Source organism: Tenrec ecaudatus, chromosome 12 (assembly GCF_050624435.1).
Source record: "Tenrec ecaudatus isolate mTenEca1 chromosome 12, mTenEca1.hap1, whole genome shotgun sequence".
Lineage (NCBI taxonomy): Eukaryota > Metazoa > Chordata > Mammalia > Afrosoricida > Tenrecidae > Tenrec > Tenrec ecaudatus.
In genome coordinates, this window is record NC_134541.1 from 53,639,774 (window position 1) to 53,661,950 (window position 22,177).

Sequence of the window (22,177 nt, forward strand, 5' to 3'; positions counted from 1 at the left end):
TTTTGTTAGTTAGCTTGTCAGTGTTGCTGCAGTCGTCGCCATGTTCTTATGTGCCACTTTGTTTGGTGCTGTTGAAGGCATCCACAATTTTATGCACATATTATTATCTCTGCAGGTCCATCTAGATAAGATAGACTGGAGAAACAATGTGAGAAGAAAATAACGGGACCAATGGTCCCAGGGGGTCATGAGAGTGTGAGAGGTGGGGGAAGGGGAAAGGTGTTAGCCAACCCAGGGACAAGGGAACAACAAGTGGTTCAAAACCAGTGGAGTGAGGGGATGGGAGGACTGGTAGGGAGTTACCAAGGGCAATGTAACTGAGAGGAATTACTGAAACCAGAATGAAGGCTGAACATGGTAGTGGGACAGGAAGAAAGCATAAGGAAATAGAGGAAAGGAGTAGGAGGCAAAGGGCATACATAGAGGCCTAAATACAGACATGTACATATGTAAATATATTTATGGTTCTGGGGGAAATAGTCCTATGTGCATATATTTATTAAGGTTTAGTAGTAGGGTAGCAGGTGGACATTGGGCCTCCTCGTATGCATTCCTTAATACAAGAGCACCTTTCTCAGCTAAACGGTCATTCCATGATACCCACCTTCCCGACATAATCGCTGAAGACAAACGTGTGCATAAGCAAATGTGGTGAAGAAAGCTGATGGTGTCCGGCTATCAAAAGATATAAAGTCTGGGGTCTTAAAGGCTTGAAGGCAAACAAGCGGCCATCTAGCTCAGAAACAACAAGAACCACAGCAAAGAAACACACAAGCCTGTGTGATCACGAGGTGTTGAAGGGATCAAGTATCAGACACCAAAGAACAAAACCATCATTGTGTGATCACCTTCTCCACATAAACGCTGAAGACGAATGTATGTATAAGTAAGTGTGGTGAAGAAGGCTGATGGTTCCCGGCTATCGAGAGATATAGCGTCTGGGGTTTTAAAGTCTTGAAAGTAAACAAGTGGCCATCTAGCTGAGAAGCAACAAAGCCCACATGGAAGCAGCACACCCACATGCGTGATCATGAAGGGTCGAGGGGACCAGGTTTCAAGCACCAAAGGCGGGGGAGAAATCATACCATAGTGTATGAGGGGAAGGTGTGATGGGGACCCAATGCCCATCTGTAGACAACTAGATATCCATTGCAGAGTGTTAGTGGGGAGGAGTTTAGTCACTCAGGGTTCAGTGTAGCAATAATGAAACTCACAACCTTCTTCTAGTTCTTAAAAGTTTCCCCCCTGCAGCCCCCCACCCCCCGACTATCATGATCTCAATTCTACCTTGCAAAACAAGAGGATGTACAGCAGTACAGATGGAAACTGGAAACACAGGGAATCCATGACAGATGAATCCCTCAGGACCAGTGGTGAGAGTGGCGATACTAGGAGCGAAGGGGAGTAGAAAGAGGGAACCAATCACAAGGATCTACATATAACCTCCTCTCTGGGGGATGGGCAACAGAAAAGTGGTAAAGGGAGACGCTGAGCAGTGTAAGATAAGATAAAATAATAATTTATAAATTATCAAGGGTTCATGAGGGAGGGGAGAGCAGGGAAGGGGGGTGGGACTGAGGAGCTGATGCCAGGGGCTTACGTGGAGAGCAAATGTTTTGAGAATTATGAGGGTAACAAATGTACAAATGTGCTTTATACAATTGGTGCATGCATAGATTGTGATAAGAGTTGTATGAGCCCCCAATAAAATGATTTAAAAAAAAGAGTAAAGAGGTCAAGTTTAGCCTGTCAATTAGGTTGTAGCTTGATGACCTCATATAGAGGCGAAAAGGAGATAAATAGCTCACTGGAGGCCAGACCTGCTCTCTCTGCTTTATATTCCTGATAACAAGCCACATAGAATTATGCTGATGGAGCCAGAGCCCTGGTGCTGGAGGAGCCACATGGAGAGACCCAGGGGAGGACCAAGATGCTTTCACTATGACTGGATCCGCAAGACTTTCTACCCACTGGCTGTGATCCTCCTGCATTCAGCGTCCTTGCTTGGCTGCATTAGCCTAAAAAGGAATTATGGACTAGTATTGACATATGGGGTAATATTGGACATTTGGACTTGATCTGGACTGGGCTGGGATATTTTCTTAATGTACACATTGATATAAAGGTCTCTCTCTCTCTCTCTCTCTCTCTCTCTCACACACACACACACACACACACACACACACACTTTTTATTCCCATATTCCTTACACCCTTTTACCAGTCTTGGTCACAAAATGTATAGGGATTCAAGTTTTTCTTCATTAGAATTATAATATGGAAGACCTTAAAGCAGTTGCTCTTGGGAACTTGGGGACTCGGCCCACCTGTATTTCCCCATGTTGCCTTGTTTTTTCCCCATTGGTCTCAATGTCTACATTTTAGAGTGTGAGGTATGGGTATTTGGAACACAAATTTGAAGATTATGCATTATACTGCATCCTTGTCAAATGGTCTAATCAGAGAAGCTGGGCTATATGAGGAAGAATGCAGCATCAGGACCAGTAAAGGTTTATCAGCAACCTGTAATATGCAGATGACACAATCTTGCTTGCTGGAAATGAAGAGAACTTGAAGCACTTGCTGATGAGGATTAAGGATTGTAGCTTTCAATATGGATCATAACCTAATGTAAGAAAATTCTCAGAGGTACACCAATAAGTAACATCTTGATAAACAGAAAAAAAATTGAAGTTGCGAGGATTTAATCTTGCTTGAATCCATAATCAATGCTCATGGAGGCAAGAATAAAGAAATCAAATGATGCATCACATTGGTAAGTCTTCCTATACATTCTGTTTAAAGTGTTAAGAGCAAGGATGTCATTTGAAGGACTCACGTGTGCTTGACCCAAGTCATGGTATCGTCACCCATCTCATATGCAAGTGAAAGTTGTATTTTAAATATGGAAGACTATAGAACAGTATATGCATTTAAATTATGGTGCTGGTGAAGAATATTGTGAAGTACCACAGATCACCAGAAGGACAGAAACATCTTTCTGGGAAGAAGTACAACCAACATGCTCCTTAGAAGGGAGCATGGTGATACTTCAATCTCCAGGAATTTGAGACAAGTCCCTTGAAAATGACATTATGCTTGCTAAAGTAAAAAGGCAGGGGGAAGAGAAAGATCCCTAAGGGGATGGGTTAAGACATAAGCTTCAGCATAACAACAATGTGAGGATTGTGAAGGACCTAGGAGAGTTTCATTCTATTTTACATAAGTTCTCTGTGAGTCAGAATCAGCTCTATGGCAGTGAGTTAACAATTAACAACCACTTTTAATAATAGGTAGACTATGTAGACAGATAGTAGGATGCACAGGGCTTGGAAAACACTACAAATCAGATACAACTTACAAACATTTAAAGCTCATTTCACCCAAATACAACACACACACATTTTTCTCCAGTGCATATGAATCATTATCCAAGATAGATCATACATTATGTCACAAAAAGAATTGGAATAAAATGTAAAAGGACAAAAATCATATAAAATATCTTCTCTGACTACAATGGAATGAATCTAATAACAGAAAGGAACATTTCAAAATATATGTAAATTAAATAACACAGTGCCAAAGAAGAAATTTCAAGGAAAACTAGAAAATAGTTAGAGATGAATGAAAATGGAAGCACAATAGATTAAACCTTATTTGATATGATGGAAGTTTTGCTCAGAGGGAAACTTATAGCTGCAAATACTTACTTAAAAGAGAAAAAATGTTCTAAGATCAATAACTTAACTTTATAACCAGCTGAACTAAAGAAAAGGGGGAAGGGACATAAAAAGGACAAAAGCTACCAGAAGAAAGAAAATAACAAAGAATGGAGATCCGAGTGAAGATAAATGAAACAAACTTAAAACAAAATCAAATCTGATGCTCTTGAGTTGATTCCAACTTGGTATCCCTATAGGACAGAGTCAAATTGTTTCACAGAGTTTCTAAGGCTGAATGTAAATCTCTACAGAAGCAGACTGCAATAACTTTTCTCTCATAGAGCAGCTGGCGGGTTTGAGCTACAAGTGTTCTGGTTAGCAGTCTTCTGCTTAATCACTGCACCACCAAGGCTCCTTTACAGATGAAATAGATAAAAGAAAATCAATAGAGAGAATCAGAATAACCACAAGTTTGTTCTTTAAAATGACCAACAAAAGTGACAAACCTTAGCTATACTGAAAACAAAGAGCGAAGATAAACTATTATGATCCTTGAAAAAAAATAACCTAATGACATATTAGAAAAAGTACTATAAGCACATGATAAACTATAAACACACTTACCAACAAATTAAATAAACTAGCTCAAACTACCTGTTGACTCAGGAAGAAATAGAAATTCTCAACAGGCCTATAGCAGATGAAGAGGTAAGAGTGGTAACAAAAAATATCTGTAAATAAAGAAAAGTGCAGTACCAGATGACTTACTGGTCAATTCTATTAGTTATACTAAAACGCTTCCAGAAATAGACGAGAAGAGAACATTTCTCAAGTTATTCTATGGCACCATTACTGTGATATTATAAGAAAACTCTAGGTCAATATCCATTATGGTTAGAGATGCAAAAGTTTTCAGAAAAATATTAGCAGACGGAATCCACCAGCGTATTAAAAGGATAAGACACCACAAGCAAGTGGAATTTATTCTAAGAACGCAAGAATGATTCAAACTAAGAAAAACAATCAATGTAATAATAATTATAATAATAAAACAACCAAGTTCCCTGCCATTGAGTCAATGCCAACTCATAGCAAGGCTATAACACAGAGGTTGACCCCTCATGGCAACACATCTGCGAGATCCACCCTCATATGAATGAGCAGAAGCAAAATATAGCAGAAAGCCATCACGGGATTGCTGGAATTCTACGCATCTGAACGCAGCTTACAGGGCGTCGATGAAGCAAGACATTGCTTGTCCTTGAAGCAACAGCACACTGCCGTTGGTACAGATGTAAGACTGCAATTCTTTATGGGAGTAGAAAGACCCCCTTTTCTCCCTCAGAGCAGCTGGTGGGTAGCCCCAAATGTAACCACCACACCACCAGGACTCCGAGAGTCACACGGCTATTTCAATTAAGACAACCAACACAACTCAACACCATTGTCTGATAGAAACACTCGGGAAACTAGGAATACAAGAAGAATTCCTCAACACGATGAAGTACACTTATTAAAAACACGTCATTAACATTATACACAATGGTAAAAGATTAAAAATGTTCCCCATCAGAGCAGGCACACAAAAAAGTGTCCACTTTGATCATTTTTATTACATTTTACTGGAAGTTCTAGATGGAGTCATTTGTCATGGAAAACAAAAAGAGGAACTTAAATTGGAAATGGGGTAAAACAATATTTGCAGATGACATGTTCTGCTGTATAGAAGACCGCAAAGAATCTACATGAAAGCTACCAAACGTAATATATTCAGCATTTTTGAAGTCTACAAATGAACACAAAAGATCAGCTGTGTACATATACCAGCAATGAACAATCTGAAATAAAATTAGGAAAATAATTCTATTTAAAATAGCAATAAAAAAGATTGAGAGAGCGTGTGCGCATGCACACACACAACGAGCCACAATAGACAAAATTGAATTCTTCAAAACAAAAACTTTTGTGTGCCCAGGGATGTTTCAAGAAATGCAGCCTACATGATGGAAGAAAATATTTAGAATTCATGTGTCAGGTAAAGGTTTAATATTAAAAATATGTAAAGCATACTTATAACTCAACAACAAAAATTATAGCTCAAAAATTGGCAACAGGCTTGACTTTAAAATTGTTAGCTAACAGACCAAAAGGTTCTCAATATCCCTAGACATTGATTGTTCTTGTTAGGTATCATCAAGTTATTTCCAACTCATAGTGATCCATCCTATTTGCAACAGAATGAAACACTACCCAGCACTTCTCTGTTCTCACAGTGCTTGACTTCTGCTGCAACCAGTGTGCCACTCCATCTGGTTGAGACCCATCCTCTTTTTTTCTTACTAACATCTCTATGGAATGCTTACTTTATTACACTTATTAAGATGCTGCTGCATTTTTAAAAGGAAATTAACAAGTATTAGTAAGGAAGTGGCAAAATGGGATGTGCATGCTTTACCTTCCTGGATTGAATGTCAATAGTGTAGCTGCTGGTGGTTCCTGAAAAAGTTAAACTGAGAATTATTCTATGACACAGCAGTTCTGCTTCTAGGTATAGACCCAAAGGACTTGAAAGCAGAGGCTTCATACAGATCTTTATATACTTGTAGTATTTGAAAGAGTGAGATGTTGGAAACTACTCAAGCGTCAATCAACAGATGAGTAAGTAAACAGTGTCATATTCACATAATGGACTATTATCCAGTCACAAGGAAGATGATGTCCTGATATATGCTATGTACATGAATGAACATTGAAAACATGTTGAGTGAAATAAGACAGACACAAAAGAATAAATATTGTATGTACACTTTCATATGAAATACCATGCACTGGCAAATACATCAAGACAAACATTTATTAGGAGTTACCAGGGACAGGGAGTACATGGGGCAGGGAGTTATTTTTTGTGAAAATTCTCTTTGGGGTGTTGAAGAGATTTTAAAAAAAGAATGGTTGTACAATGTGGTGAATGCAATTAATTCCACTTAACTGTACACTTAAAATGATAAACAGGTAAAATTTCATTATATGTTTTTAACTACAACTATTTAAAAAATAATAATAGGTAAAGGACTTTTGCAGACATTTCTCCAAAGAAGATACATAAATGACCATTAAGCATATGAAAATATAAAAATATGCTCTACACTATTCATTGAACAAATGTGAATGAAGACCACAATGAGATACCAACTAGGATAGCTATGAAAAAACAGGCAAACATCACACATGGAAAACAGCAAGTGTTTATGAGGATGTATAGGAAGACATTGGAATCCTGTGCTTTGCTTTGCTACATGACACGGCCTGTGTAGAAGCAGGCGGTCTGTTCCTCTGGAAGGTAAATATGGGCTTTCCTCTGCCTGTATGGTTTGGGCCTGTGACCACATTGCTAGCTATCTACTTGAGATCCTAAAGCAGCGACTCAAGCAGGTGTTTGCACACCAATATTCACAGCAGCATTGTTGACAGACACACATTCCCCCCACTTTTTGGCTATTATGAAAATGCTACTAATTGTGTTACTTGTATGCTAAAAAAATAAAGATTCGTGCTTAGGTCTGAGGGGCATAAAAATGTGCTAGGCTGGGTTCTTCAGAAAAGCAAAACCAGTGATGCTTGTATATGTATGAATGTAGAAAGAAATGTATATCAAGAAATTATTTGCACAATTATAGAAGTGGGTAAAGCCAGTGTTGTTGAAGCTGTGGGTCACATGCCAATTGAAGACTTCTCCTGACTGATGCAGCTGCAGAGGCTGATGAATATGAAGCAGAAGATGAAGCAGGCAGAGCACAGGTAAGAGGATGTAATGTTGAATGAATCCAAGGATGGCAGTCCCGGTGTGGCTTCCGGGATTGATAGGTGATACAACTGGAGGAAGACTAACCAGGAGCAAAATCGAGACCCAGTGTCCACATAGTGTGAATCTATTCTAAGAGTAGATCACGCCATGAATGAAATCTCCCTCGATTATTATCAAGACTGTCACCAGAGAAAAGAGTTGGTACTCTATCCCATTCTTTCAATAACTGCTTGGCTACTCCATAGATGATTCTGTCATGGAATTGACCACATTATGTTGGGTCATGTCAAGGGAAAATCCTGGCCTACCAACTTGACGTAAAACCTATCACAAAAGGTAAAGCTTGGAATTAGTTAGTTATTATGCGTTAGTAAATTTTAATAAACTCCCAACTCATTGCCATTGAACTGATTCCAATTCATAGTGATCCAATAGGAGAGTGGCTCTCAACCTTCCTAATGCCGCGACCCTTTAATACACTTCCTCATGTTGTGGTGGTCCCCCAACCATAAACTTATTTTTGCTGCTGCTTCATAAGTGTAATTTTACTACTGTTATGAATCTGGTGATTCCTGTACGATGGTCGTTTGACCCCCAAAGAGGTTGTGACCCACAGGTTGAGAACCGCTGCTATAGGACAAGGTAGAACTGCCCCTGTGGGTTTTTGAAAGTAGCTCTTTAAGGGAATAGAAAGCCCTGTCGTTCTTCTGAGGAGTGACTGGCAGTGTAGAGCTGCTGACTTTGAGGTCAGCAACCCAACACATAACTACCACCAAGGCTAAGTAGTCATAGTAGTTATACAAGAGTAGGAAAAATCATTGCTATTAGAGTGCCACTTCATATGCTAGATATTAACAAAATATGTTTCAACATTTCTCTATGACCATGTATGACTGAAGAGAAGTTCTCTCAGGAATACACATGCCTTTCTCTTGATTGCACACCTTAAAAACAAAGGCCCAATTAAAAGAATGGCTTGTGTGGGCCAGTTAAATTCAAGGCAGTGAGGTCAACTCAGAAGGTGATAGTAACTTTATTTTTGGCATTCTAAAGGGATAGACTTAATCGATTTCTCAAATGACACAGGATGATCATGGGGACTTATTAAGAAGCAGTTTTAAGAAAATTGAAAATTACATTGGTTAGAAAAGGGCCATGAAAGGGCCACCACGACCTCTCCTCTATCAAAAAGCAACTGTTCCTTCTTCCAGGGTAGCAAGGGTTGTCCTATGAGAATTTCATTGGGAAACCTTATTCCAACCATCTTATACCCTGGATCTTGGCCTTTACAATTTTTCTTTGTTGTTCAAATTAAAAAAACATTTTAAAACAACATGATTTGAGTCACTTGAGGATGCCAAAACTGTCATTTTGAGGGGTGCATAATCTTTGGGGAAGGATTTATGTTTACAGCTAGGTGGAGGATACGTCATGAAATGGTGCATTTTATGTTTTTGTTAAAGAAAGGTTTCTATGATTTTGTAACCATACCTTTTGACTTACCCTCATATATTGATTTCTATGGGTCAAGGATTTTGTTAAACACCTTTTTATACATTTCTTTAATGCTTTCAACAAACCTAAACTAAACCAAACCAAACCCACTGTCAAGGTCAGTTCTGACCCATAGTGACCTTAAAAGGCAGGGTATAAGTGCTCTCTAAGTTTCCTGAGAAAGCAGACTTGTAAGGGAGCAGAAAGCTGCACCTTTGTCTAGAGGAGCAATTGGTGGGTTTGAATTGCAGATCTTGTGACTAAAAGACCAAAGCTTAATCCTTCATACCACCAGGACTTCTTCAGTAGGCATAGGACACGGTATTGGTAGATTAAAAAGCAGAAACAATGAGCTTGTCTATAAATGCAGAGCTCTCAGTATGTAGTAAATAGGAGGCTCGCAGAGCCCAAGTGAAATAAAAACAAAGCAACCCTCTCCCCCCCCCCCCCAATTCAACAAGCAAACAAAACAAAAGTCAGTTTGATTATCTTGAACTTTTATTAGTTACATTTCAGGTAGCATTTGTCTTTTCATAGGGAAATTAAAATGATAAGAATTAGTTTGAAATGTATGGGACTACATAAATTTAAAGATCAGTAATTCATGACCTTTGCTCATGTTCATTTGAGTGCCAAGACTGAGAGAAAGAAGGCCAAACATTTGACAGCTGGCAAAACAGGTTCAATGCCTTCTTTTCTTTGGAAGCAATTTGTCACTGTCAAGCATACACGGTGGCCTCTCTTAGTTCTGTTTAAAGAAGAATACAAATTGCATCCTGACATTTCCCTGAGTATGGCAAGTTTCATTTACCACAAGGGTGGTTTTTAAGCTTCATATCCACTATTGTAAAGGTGAGTTGAGTTTTTTAAGAACAGTTTTGTTGAACATTAAGTTCTTTCCTCATGAAAAGCCACAACTTGTCTTGCCTTAAAATCCTCTTATTGTCTTAATAAAACTAGACAACTATTTATTTTGTATTATATGCCTATTGAACTCAATGTTTTTGTTTAAATAATCACCATGCTTATGTGAGAACTGCTGAGCAGATCAACTTTAGCATATGAAACAGTGGGTAAGAAAATGATTAGTACACACATAGATGGCATTATTTTTTCCAGATTTTATTCCCTGAAAAATTACTTTTAAAACTGAATGAGAAAAATTTGCAAATTCTACATAACTTTCTTTTTGTTAAAAGAAAAATGTACTCACATTGTTGAAACAGTGGAAAATAAACACAACGTTATCACATAGGGAAAAGCATGTACAAATTATTATAGCAACTCTTTCGCTTGAATCTCAAAATTCTAGAGCTACCAGGGACCTATGAGGTAATTATTTCAGTGGTTGTATCATCAGTCAAATGTGGCCCATTGCATGTGTCTATAAATAAGGTTTGCCTGGAGCATGGCCATGCCCAGTTGTTTACAGATTGTCTGAGACTGCTTCACATGACAACAGCCTGGGTTAGTTGCTACAAAGATCGAATGACCTGCAAGGCCTAAAATACTATTAACTGGTCCTTTGCAGAAAATATTTGTTGTTCCTTTGTCTACTTACCCAAGGAAAGATTGAGTATCTAGAAAAATCCCTCTGATATACCAGAACTTATCCTTTAGGAATCTAGTGGGTAAGATAGCATAAAAAGGATTCAACATACAAAATGTGACTACAATCATAGAATGAACAAAGTGCTTTAGGATTCAGTGGGGAAACTGGCAGAAAGCTTCATGGAAAAGGTGAGGTCTGAGCTCAGTGTGATGGACCTGTAATATTTGAAGTGCAGAGGTGGTATTCAGCCTGTTAGTCAGGTCACAGCCTGTGGGTATGGTACTCATACCTCCTTCTCTCTCTGCCTGCACTTCTTTGCTGGCATTCAAGGCTGGGACCTGCCAGAGCCCCTGTGAGGCTTTCAGCACTATTGGATCCACCAGACTTTACACCTACCCATCTGTGATCTTCCTACATTCTGCATCATTGCATGTGACTGGGTGAGTCTGAAGAGGTAAATTGTGTAATTATCTCAGGATTCAAATGAGCAGTACTAGGTGGAGCGATAGGTTGGAAAGCATCACCATTGTGAGGCTTACTGAGCATATGAACTCAAGCATATGAAAAGTTTACAAGGTACCTGGATGCAGGCTGAGGATGATGTATTTCAGGGCTGCTCACAGTTTGTCAGCATGTGAGCTACTTATAAAATGATCAAGTTAAAATGATCTGCCAACTACAAAAATGCAAAACATATATTTATTTATTACATTTATTCATAAATGCATTGAGAATTCTTTATATGTACAATGTACCTTGTATAACTACATGAGTCCATATTGCACAACACAACACAATTAACTATGTGTATTTTTTGTCATGACCTGAGTTTACTCTGATGACTTGCACTGAATGGAAAGAGCCCGGGATGGGATGCATATTCCAGACAGTAGCTGCTGACAGCCAGCTTCAAGCACACTTCCAAATGATCATCAGTCATGGTGGAACAGTACTTGGACTTAATGATCTTTATGTGGGAAAAGGCTGACTCACATCAATAAGTAGAGCTGAATAACGCAGTCAAGGAGGTAGCACATTTTCTCATGTTTGGGTACTTTCACTCTGCGAGTAAGTTCCAGAACTCTTCATGTGCTCTGGACTTCAGCTGAATGCTGGCTTGTAGTGTCAAAATCTCCCAATCTGTATGAAAGTGATACGTTTTTGTCTTCTTACTTTGTCCAGCTCCCCCACTCATTGTAATACCCTATCTTATGTTTAAGAGAAAAAAAACTCAGGTCTAAAACTTGGTGCTAACTTAGCTTCTCAGTTTTGCTGCACTTAGCACAGTAGTGTGTGCATACGTTTGACACCTAAGATTGCATCTGATTGGCTGCACTGTATATCAGTTGTGACGGAATTGATGATAGACTTATGTCTATTTTTTAACACCATGTGATCTACCCACACTCCATTCGCGATCGTGATCTACGTGTTGAGTGGGTTGGATGACAACATGGTCATTGTGATCCACAATGTCTTCAAAACTTGCTCCAAAGGATGCAACTGAATTCCTCTCTCTTGGAGCATAGGTAGGACTAGATGAGTCACTCCTAAAGAATGAAATACAATGTGTGTGATATTCTAGATCTGATCGTAAAAGGCACTGCACTTCCTCTTTGCTCTCTACTGGACCGTTGGCTCTGTGGAAAGCCAACTTCTCCACAGTGAGGATACTCGATTAGCTCTCTGAAGAGGGCCACATGACAGAAATCTGAATCTTTCTGCTAACAGGCAGCAAAGAACTAAGATCTCCTGTCAACAGTTATGTGAATGGCCCATTCTGCAGTTGAATTCTACCACCTCAGTCGAACCTTTAGATGATAGAACCCCCAAATCAAGCTCACTGCCATTGGGTCAATGCTGACTCACAGTGAACCCTTGTGGGTTTCTGAGCCTGTAACTGTTACCAGGAGTTGAAAGCCCTGTCTTTCTCCCTCAGAGCTTGTGGTCTCAGACTGACTGCTGGCCATGTGATCACAAACCAACATGTAACCACTACACCACCAGAGCTGCAGAAGCACCTCTGAACAACTTGACTATACTCTCTTGAGAGATCCTCCGTCACAAACATCACTCAGCTCTTTCAGTTTCTGTATCTCAGCAAGTCCTTGAGGTGAAAAATGTTTGTACTTTTAAGCCCCTAAATTTTGAGCCGATTTATTGAGGCCATAGGTAACTATCAGTCCTTATCTTTGCAGTGTTGTTGGGTAGTTTTCACTCATTTATTTATTCCCTGGCTGCATTTATTGATGTGCACTACAAGAAGCAGTGGCCGCTGGCTTATCAGAATGTGTTACTCTGAAAGCGGAGTTTTGCTAAGGATTGGCGAAAGGTAGGCAGCTGGTTTGAGGGCAATGAGAATAGACCGAGAGTAGACCGAGAGGTACTTGCAACAAAATCTTTACAGTCCTCTCCAGACAGCTTTCCAATAACTTCTTACATCTCTCACCCTATGATTTTCCCCTTTTCTTTATGACTATAAGAGCTTTAACAGCATGTCCCCACCCCAGCCAGTCCTGGGCTATGAGCCTCGGCTCAAGGGGAGTCCCTTGACATGGGGGTACAGTGAATGATGTGACCCTTTGCTGGCTATGCCTAGATAGTAGGGGATGCTGGGCCCCCCTAGGGTTTCACGTATGGGCTCCAATAAATTTCTTTCATTTTGCTTTTAAAAAATAGCTTATACAGCTTGCGTATGAGAATATTTTTATTTTTCTTGCAAATCTAAATATATCATTGCTATCAAGTTGAGAAAACTGTTAGGACTTGCTCTTTCAAATACTTTGATTTTAGGATTCAGAAGTAGAACTGAAGTAAGTGGAAAGTACTTCTTTCATACGAGAAACATAAAAATGAGGAACTTATTTATTTGTGAAGCTGATGATCAGTTTCCACCTCTTTCAAGCTCCATAAGACTTGTTGTTGTTGTTGTTATTGGGTGCTCTTGAGATGGCTTCTGCTCCTAGTGGCAGTGTGCACACCACAATGAACACTGTGGGATCCTGCACCAGCCTCACAATTGTTGTTATGCCTGAACCTATTGGGGCGGCCGCTGTGCCAATTCAGCTCCTTGAGAGTCTGCTCTCTTCTGCTGACTTTCCAATTTACCAAGTATGATGTGTCATTTTCCAAAATATCCAGGGTGGATGACACCTTCAGGACCAGGGGTGTGAGGGGAGATACTGGGAGAGTAGAGGGTGAGTGGGTTGGAAAGGGGGAACCGATTACAAGGATCCATATGTGATCTCCTCCCTGGGGGATGGACAACAGAAAAGTGGGTGAAGGGAGACTCCGGGTAGGGCAAGATATGACAAATTAATAATCTATAAATTATCAAGGGCTCATGAAGGAGGGGGGAGGGGGGGCTAAAAAGAGGACCTGATGCAAAGGGCTTAAGTGGAGAGCAAATGCTTTGAAAATAATTAGGGCAAAGAATGTACAGATGTGCTTTATATAATTGATGTATGTATATGTATGGATTGTGATAAGAGTTGTATGAGCCCCCAATAAAATGTTAAAAAAAAAAAGAAATGAAGGAGGGCAATGAATGTACAGATGTGCTTTACACAATTGATGTATGTATGGATTATGATAAGAGTTGTATGAGCCCCTAATAAAAAGATTAAAAAATATTTAAGATGGTGTCTCATCATCCTTCATTCTTAGTAGTAGTCTAGCTGTACTTCTTCCAAGACAGATTTGATTTTTTTTTCTGGTAGTCCATGGTAATTTCAATGTTCTTCCCCCATACTATAATTTAATGTATCAAGTCTTCTCCAGTATTCCAAATTCACTGTTCATCTTTCACATATTATGAAATTATTGAAAATGCCATGGCTTGGGTCAGGTGTACCTTTAGACCTTGAAATGACACCTTTGCTTTTTAGCACTTTGAATAAAGCAGTCTATTGCAGTGGATTGGCTCAATTTCATATGAAATTTGATTTCTTGATTGCTACTTTCCTAAGCATTGATTGTGGGTGCAAGGAAAACGAAATCCTTGACCACTTCAAGCTTTTCTCTTTTGAGTTGTAATCCATACTGGATGTATTCCTTCTTTGATGTTTTATTGTGAATTGATTGAAGGCGTACAGAACACAGCATCAGTTTTACCTTCAACAATTTAACATTCTGTTTCATGCCATTGACTGCAATCACCTCACTTATCACCACACCCCCTGTGATTTTATTCTTTCTTCTTTCCTAATCCCTCTGATGTTTTTTTTAATTTGGTAAATGTTGCTCATTTGATCTCAGATGTTTGTTTCATTGTTCAAAAGTGTCCATACCTCACTAATTTTATTGTCCCCCATACAGACCTGTCTATTATTTGGCTAAAATTTGAGCCAAGGAGTGGGAGTGTGAGTTCAGTTCCAGATCTGAAGAATGACCAAGGGTGATAGGCACGCCGGGATGTTCAACCCATCTCTATGCAACCAGTAAGCCTGTGGAGTTTTTTTTTTTTATGATTTTGAGGTGGTTTCTTTGTTTGTTTGTTTTTAACATTTCTTCCACTCTATCCAGGTTATTCTAATGTAACTTCATTTGGCATAGTTGGTAGTATAATTGGGAACCACATAATTCTTCTGATCTCAAGGTTCTAGAGACAGGTTCACAGGGTTCATTAGTTGATTGGACTAATCGGCTCCACGTGTCTTTGATTTTTTTATCACTCTTTGGTCCTCCAGGCATGGAAGAATCAAGAACTGTACCTTACACAGCCACTCTGGAGATCTCAAAGTTGCACTTGTCAGTCGCGAGGATGCAGAACATTGTGTTTATGAACTATCATGGTAATTGACCTTCGTGTTCACCGAGACTATAGTCCTGATCACCACATGCAGTGACCCATTCTCTCAAGGTGTTTGGTTATGCTTAAGTAGGTTTGATAACTTTGCCCCTTGCCTGTTCCACAACTTTCATGCAGCTATTTGTAGCTGGGTACAAAAAGACCCTCTATTAAAATTACATATATTTGTGAGTATACTTCCACCCTTCCTCCCATACCCATTTTGCTGACATGTCTATCCACGACTCTCCTCATAGATGACCATTATCGGACGAGAGTGTATATAAGGGGACTTACTTCTGTGGCCTTTGGCTTTTGCAGTCTTCTCCATGCCTTCCTCTCTCTCGCCTCCTTCTCATTGTACCTGGCCTTCCCTGCAAGCTAATGGAGAGACTGGCTCTTAGCTTACAAATGGAACAGGTTCCAAAGGGTATGATCTGCAAGGAGAAAACGTATTACAAAATATACAGACAAAAATTAGGGTGTGGGGGCCCCTGCAGGAAGACCCTTCAGAGCCCCAGACTTTATTAGGGGCAGGTTTAAATATTCTTTCTGTAATGTAATCTGCATCTCATGCCAGGATTACACACAAAGGGACATTTCATAATTTGAAGGTTTGCAAAGAAGCATTAATACATTTATTCAGCCAACTTATTCACAGACAGAAGGGGAGGATGAGGCTGGAAACATGAAGTAACTAATAAGCTTGCAGCTTTAGTCAGGGAATAGAAGGCAAGTGTCTGTTTATCTCAGGTGGAGAGACGGGCCAGCCATGGCTTCATCAGCTCCCATGCTGAGCCATCAGCATTCTCTCACGGGTCATGAGCCATGGAACTTGGTGGTCCTATCCTGTTTGCCTAAGGAGGAAACAGCTTTCCCCCCCGCTTCCCCTAACACACACACTTCCCCTTTGCCCAAGTTAGCGCATATCTACACTGTAGCCAGTGACTTATCTTCCCTCTCCCTCCACACAAAGTAAATATCAAAGAATGTTTCCCTTTTATATATGTATTTAAGTCAAAAGTAAGCAAAGTACATTTAAAACTACATTTTAACTAAATACTAGCATTCTAAAAGTGGTAATGAGTTAAGTATACGAGAAATGCAAATGACTGAAATTTGAGGAGCTAGAAAAAGGTAGCTTTGAAATGTGTTCTTGTTCAAGGTGAACTGAATGCCACAAGATTTTTGTTTTTCATCCTGAAAATCCTTAACTAAGTTCAAATTTTCCTTCATGAGGAAGAAGTTTCAAAGAATAAATTTCAATAAATTATGAAAACAGTCCGGCTTAAAGAGAGACAAACTATGGAGACCAACAGTCAGGGATTTTAGCTCTGGTTTCGTCACCTACTAGTAGATCCCCTTGCCACTTGTACATCAGTTTCCTCATGTCTAAACAAAGGCCCGTTGTCATCATATATGAGATATGTGAAAATGTGCCCTCTATAGTGAGTGCTCACTGAGCGGTGGTTGTACGCCCTCATTTGCCATTTACAGAGGCCCAAGAGATATAGCCATTACACAATGTATTCTGGCATACGGGGCCGTCGTGGTATTGTTGGGTAAGCATTGTACTGCTAAGTACAAGATGAGCATCAAACTGTGGGCTCTGGCAAAGATGTGCAGCCTGGGAAGCCCTCTTTAGGGTCACTATGAGCCCGGATGCACTTGATGTCAGTGAGCTCATTTAAAAATATTCTATTGTAGCATATTTTTGAGGCATATAGGTACTTAAGGCATATGAGTAGGCTATATTTAGCTAGTCTACAGGGGATACACACACACACACACACACAAACAACCATATCACCTTCAGTGTACTGTCCATTACACAATACATTTGTCAAATCTGAGATTCCATTCTTGGAAACATTTTCCAGACTCATCTGTTTGGAAGGCTAACAGCACCACTCTCATTTTTTCTTCACCTCTTTTATGTTGTCAGATCACTGTCCTTTCATGTCCTTCATTTGTGGAAATAAAAAGAAGTGGTACAGAGTGAGGTCAGGTGATTAAGGTGTATGGGACAAAGGAGGCATGCTATTTCCCCCCCCCCAAACTGGTGCACTGAGATGGTTGTGTGAGCAGGTACATTGTCATGGTAGGAAAACCTGCCCCCCCCATATACCACACTGTTACACTATCTTTTCAGAACCTCTAAATCAGTGGTTCTCAACCTGTGGGTCATGACCCCTTTGGGGGTCAAATGACACTTTCACAGGGGTTTTCTGATTCATAATAGTAGCAAAATTAATGTTATAAAGTAGCAATGAAAATGGTTTTATGGGTAGGGGCCACCCCAACATGAAGAACTGTATTAAAGGGTCTCAACATTAGGAAGGTTGAGAGCCACTGCTCTGAATAGAAAGCTTGATTAACAGTCTGAACTGGTGGAACAAATGCTCTAGGAGTCAACAATTCTGTCTGTTTGGGAAGTTGATGGACGTCCAAAATGAGGTTTGTCATCAATCGACATTTCACCTTTTTTGAAACAATAAAACCACTCTTCCACTTGTGTTTTCCCCACAGCACTCTCCTTGTAGACTGTGTGGAACATCACAACAGTTTCTACAGCATTTTTCCTGAGAAGGAAACAAAATTTCACAGCTGCATGCTGTTCTCTTAAATCAGTCATAACAAAAAATGTGGTTCAAACAAACCTGCTTTTATGAAACAGTTCATTGTGGCCACAGAGAACATTCCCAGGTGATGCCACTGGGTGCACTAACTCAGAACGAGTTGCTCAATGTTTGCCTAGTGTGAAAAATGCCTACTACGAAATCTCTGCCCAGCAGAGTTGATTTCCATGTGGGAGGGGGGTGTTGCCCTCTCATAACTGCTGTATTTTGCACATATTTTATATTAATACATTTTAAAAACAGTTTTTACTGACATATAATTCAGATATCATACAATTCAATAGTTTAATCTTACTAAAAACGTTGTGCAATCATTATGCCAATTGACTTTAGGATATTTTCATCTTTCTCGTACTCATTGAAGTTAGCTCTTCATTTCCCACCAGCGCCCCCTGACATGCCCCTAGGAAACTAACCCTGGTGGTGTAGTGGTAATGAGTTCGGCTGAGATTCCAAAGGTCACCAGTTTGAAACCACTGAAAGACCCAATTTTCTACTCCCATAAATTTACAGTCTCAGAAACTCACAGGGGAAGCTCAACCTTGTCCTATAGGATCAGTGTGAGTCTACATCTACTCGTGGCAGTGAGTTTGTTTTGTTGTGTTTGTTTTTTGTCTGTATAGATTTACTTATCCTAAATTTCATATAAAGAGCTTATACATTTTGATGTCTATGGTAGTTACATAATATGTGGTCAATTTGAGACTTAAAAGTGAAGGGCTGGAGTTTAACTGTTAATCAGGTCGCAGCTTGATGACCTCATTTAGAAGAGCTACGGAGATAAATAGCTCACTGGAGGCAGGACACTCACTTACTCTCTGTGAGGTATTTCTGAAAAGAAGCCACACGAACCTACCCTGAAGCAGCAGAGCCCTGGGAGCTGGAGGAACCACGAGATGCTTACAACACCACTGGATCCACAAGACTTCCCACCCACTAGCCTGTGATTTTCCTGCATTCAGTGTCATTGCATGTTTTATGAGTCTGAAGAGGGCTTTATAGATTGGTATCAGACATATGGGCTACTATTGGACTTATGGACTTGATGTGGACTGGGTGGGATGTTTTCTCAATATTCACTTGCTCTTGTATATAAATCTCTTTCCTATACACATACGTGTGTCTATGAATTTATTTCTCTAGTCTACCTGGATTAACACTGTATCTTTGAAAATTTTATTTTTTAAAACTTTACATATGAGTATCCCAGATAAACAGTTTTTGGAAGGAAGTTAGAATGCTTCTCGATGTTATGACTCAATTCTTCTGAGCCATTATGAGCTTTTGCATAAATAAAGAGCCTACTAATGCATGTTTGAAGAACTGTGGTGGAGTAATGGGTGGAATGTTGGGCTGCTAACTGCAAGGTTAGCCATTTGAATCCATCAGCTACTCCATGGATTCCTTGTGGTGTAATGGTCATGTGGTAGGCTATGATACAAATTGTAGGCAGTGGAACTAGCAGCTCCTTGAGAGAAAGACTGGGTTTTCTAATCTCATAAAGAGTCACAATCTCAGAAAGACATGGAGGGGGTCACTATCAGTCAACTTTGATTCCATGGTGTATATGTGAGTCTCTCAATTCGTACCTCCCAGGGAGAAAGATGAAGCTAACCTGCTGCCATAAATATTTGCATCTTGGACAGTTTTACCTTGTCACTGTGACTTGAAATCAACTTGAACCATTGAAATGTATGATATGTGAATTATGTGAATAATTTTTTTAAGTGTTACTTTTTCAAGCGAGAGGCTAAAATACAAATATTATCACTACAACCAACCAAGAATTTCTTTTAATGACAATTGTCTCACATGAAGCAAAGCAAAGTTTTCTGTAATGAGTACACTTCCTATTATGATCTTGGTGTTTTAATTATGCATCTTTCCAAGGAATATATTTTATTATGATGAATAGCTCATTAGTTCATTCTGACTTCTAAGAGTTCTCTTATATCAAATATCTGTAAAATTATCCAGATTACTTTGAGACCATTTGGTTAAATCAATACTTAATGATGAAATAACAACAGCACACATCTTTCTGAAGAACAAAATCAGGACAGCATAAGGACGCCTAAGGAACCAAAGGTAACCATTGCACAATTTAAGCCTCCTCAGAGTTCTTGTTCTCAAATGGAGTAGAATTAGCTTGCAAAAACAGAACAGGAAGATTCTAGTTCCTTATCAGGGAGATGGTCTAAGAAGTGTGTTTGTGTGTGATAATTTTCAAGTTATACATGCATAATGTTATATGTATACTGTAGTTTAAGAAGTAGTTATATAGGTTGTTTGTAGAAACAAGCTGTGGGACTGTGCAATGGTCCAAACACTGTGGGAAGTTGAATGACACTTCCTCAAAAAGTTGGAAATAGGAATATCATCTGACTCAGCGATCCAAGAAATAAGAGGCACAGCATGAATAAAATATACTATTTTTTCATCGTAGCACTATTCACAATAGCAAAAAGATAGGAACAACCTAAATGCCTATCAATGGAAGAATGGCTAATTAATCTGTGGGATATACAAACAATGTAATGCTAGATTATGTGAAAGAATAATGATGAATCTGTAAAATCCTTCATATGGATGAATCTGGAGGACATTATGCTGAATGAAATTAGTCAATCACAAAAGAATAAATATTGCAGAGATCATATTGCAAAAAGTTTGGAGAAGTTTTCACACTGAAAGAAACATACTTTGATGCTTACCAGGGGCCAGAGAGGAAGGGAGGGAGGGAAAATCATGGACTACAAAGTAAACATGTAATAACTTAGGAAGTGAAGGGAGGAGTACTCACTGGGAGGTTTTCAAGAGTTAAAGATAACAGAGGCAAATGCTACTGTATACACAACCCTTCAGTAGTGGTGATCTATGAATAGGTGCTTGGATAGACCAGAAATTTGAACAGGTATGGGAAGAAGAGTGGGATTGTACTCATGAATATATAGGATATATATTCATAGATATACGACCGAGGATATTTGTATATTACTGCAAATATATCCATGAATATGATGGAGCACACAGAGGACAAAGTTGTTAAGCTGCTTAGACACAGCATAACCAAACATCTTGAGGGAACGAGCCACTGGATTTGGGAAGTCAGGATCAGAGTTCTCAGGGAATACTAAAGACAATCGGCATACCATAATTCACAACGACAATATGCCCCAACCTACTTTGGTGAATAGTAATCGGGTCTTAAAAGCTCATGAGTAGCCATCTAAGACTCTCCCTGTCCAGAGCAAAAATGGAGTAACAAAAAAATGATTGAAGTAAAAGTAATGAAAATAAAAAGACAAATGGAAGCAATCTGTCCAATGGACCATGCCAACATCAGTCTCCTCAACCCTGAGATGAGAACTGGATGACTGCTCTGGAAAGTAGTACATTATAAAGTCCTGGATAGAATGTGAGAAAAAATGTAGAACAAAACTTAAAATCATAAAAAGACCAGGTTTCCTAGTCAGATAGACTGCTGGGATCCCCTGAGACTATGAACCATAGTCATACTTCATGTCTGAAACCGAACTCACCCTGGTGTTAAAAACTAAAATATTTGAAATCAAAAGGGCAACATTCATACAAATACAAAGTTCACAGAGTTAGGAAAGAATGAGGGATGGAAGCAGGAAGTAAAGGTTAGTAATGGGATAAGCGATGGAGCACTGAGGGCATTGCAATGGATCAGTTGAAACAAAATGTGTGTGAATTATGCCATGTAAGACTGAGAGTCTGCTCCACAAATCGTAACCTAATTCACCACAAAAAGTTAAAAAAATAAACTGGTTACCAGTTTTATATTCTGAGAGTAAGAAACTTATCTTTTCCAACAAATGCCTCCTCCTGCCATAGAAATTGACAACTGCTTTACCTTGACAATGCGGGACTTTGGTGCCTCTAGTGTTTGTGCATCTGTAAGTGGTTTGGGCTCTTAATTTCCATCTCTCTAGGTGTGGGAGGTAAATGGAATTTTATCCTATCAGCTATTTGGGGCAGTCATTTTGGCGAGGTTTACTGAGAGATGGTTTTGAACTCGAGAGAGACCTTGTCTAGTACTAGTGGTGTGATACAATTTCTAAATATTTTTCTTCTCCCCTTTGGTCCCCTGTGCCTGGAGTTTTTTTCTTTCAGAATGTGTAGGGTGTGGACAGCTGACCGATGGAGGGAGAACTAGAAGTCTCCCTGAAGAGGTAGAAAACTGGACATAACAGAAAATTGACGAATG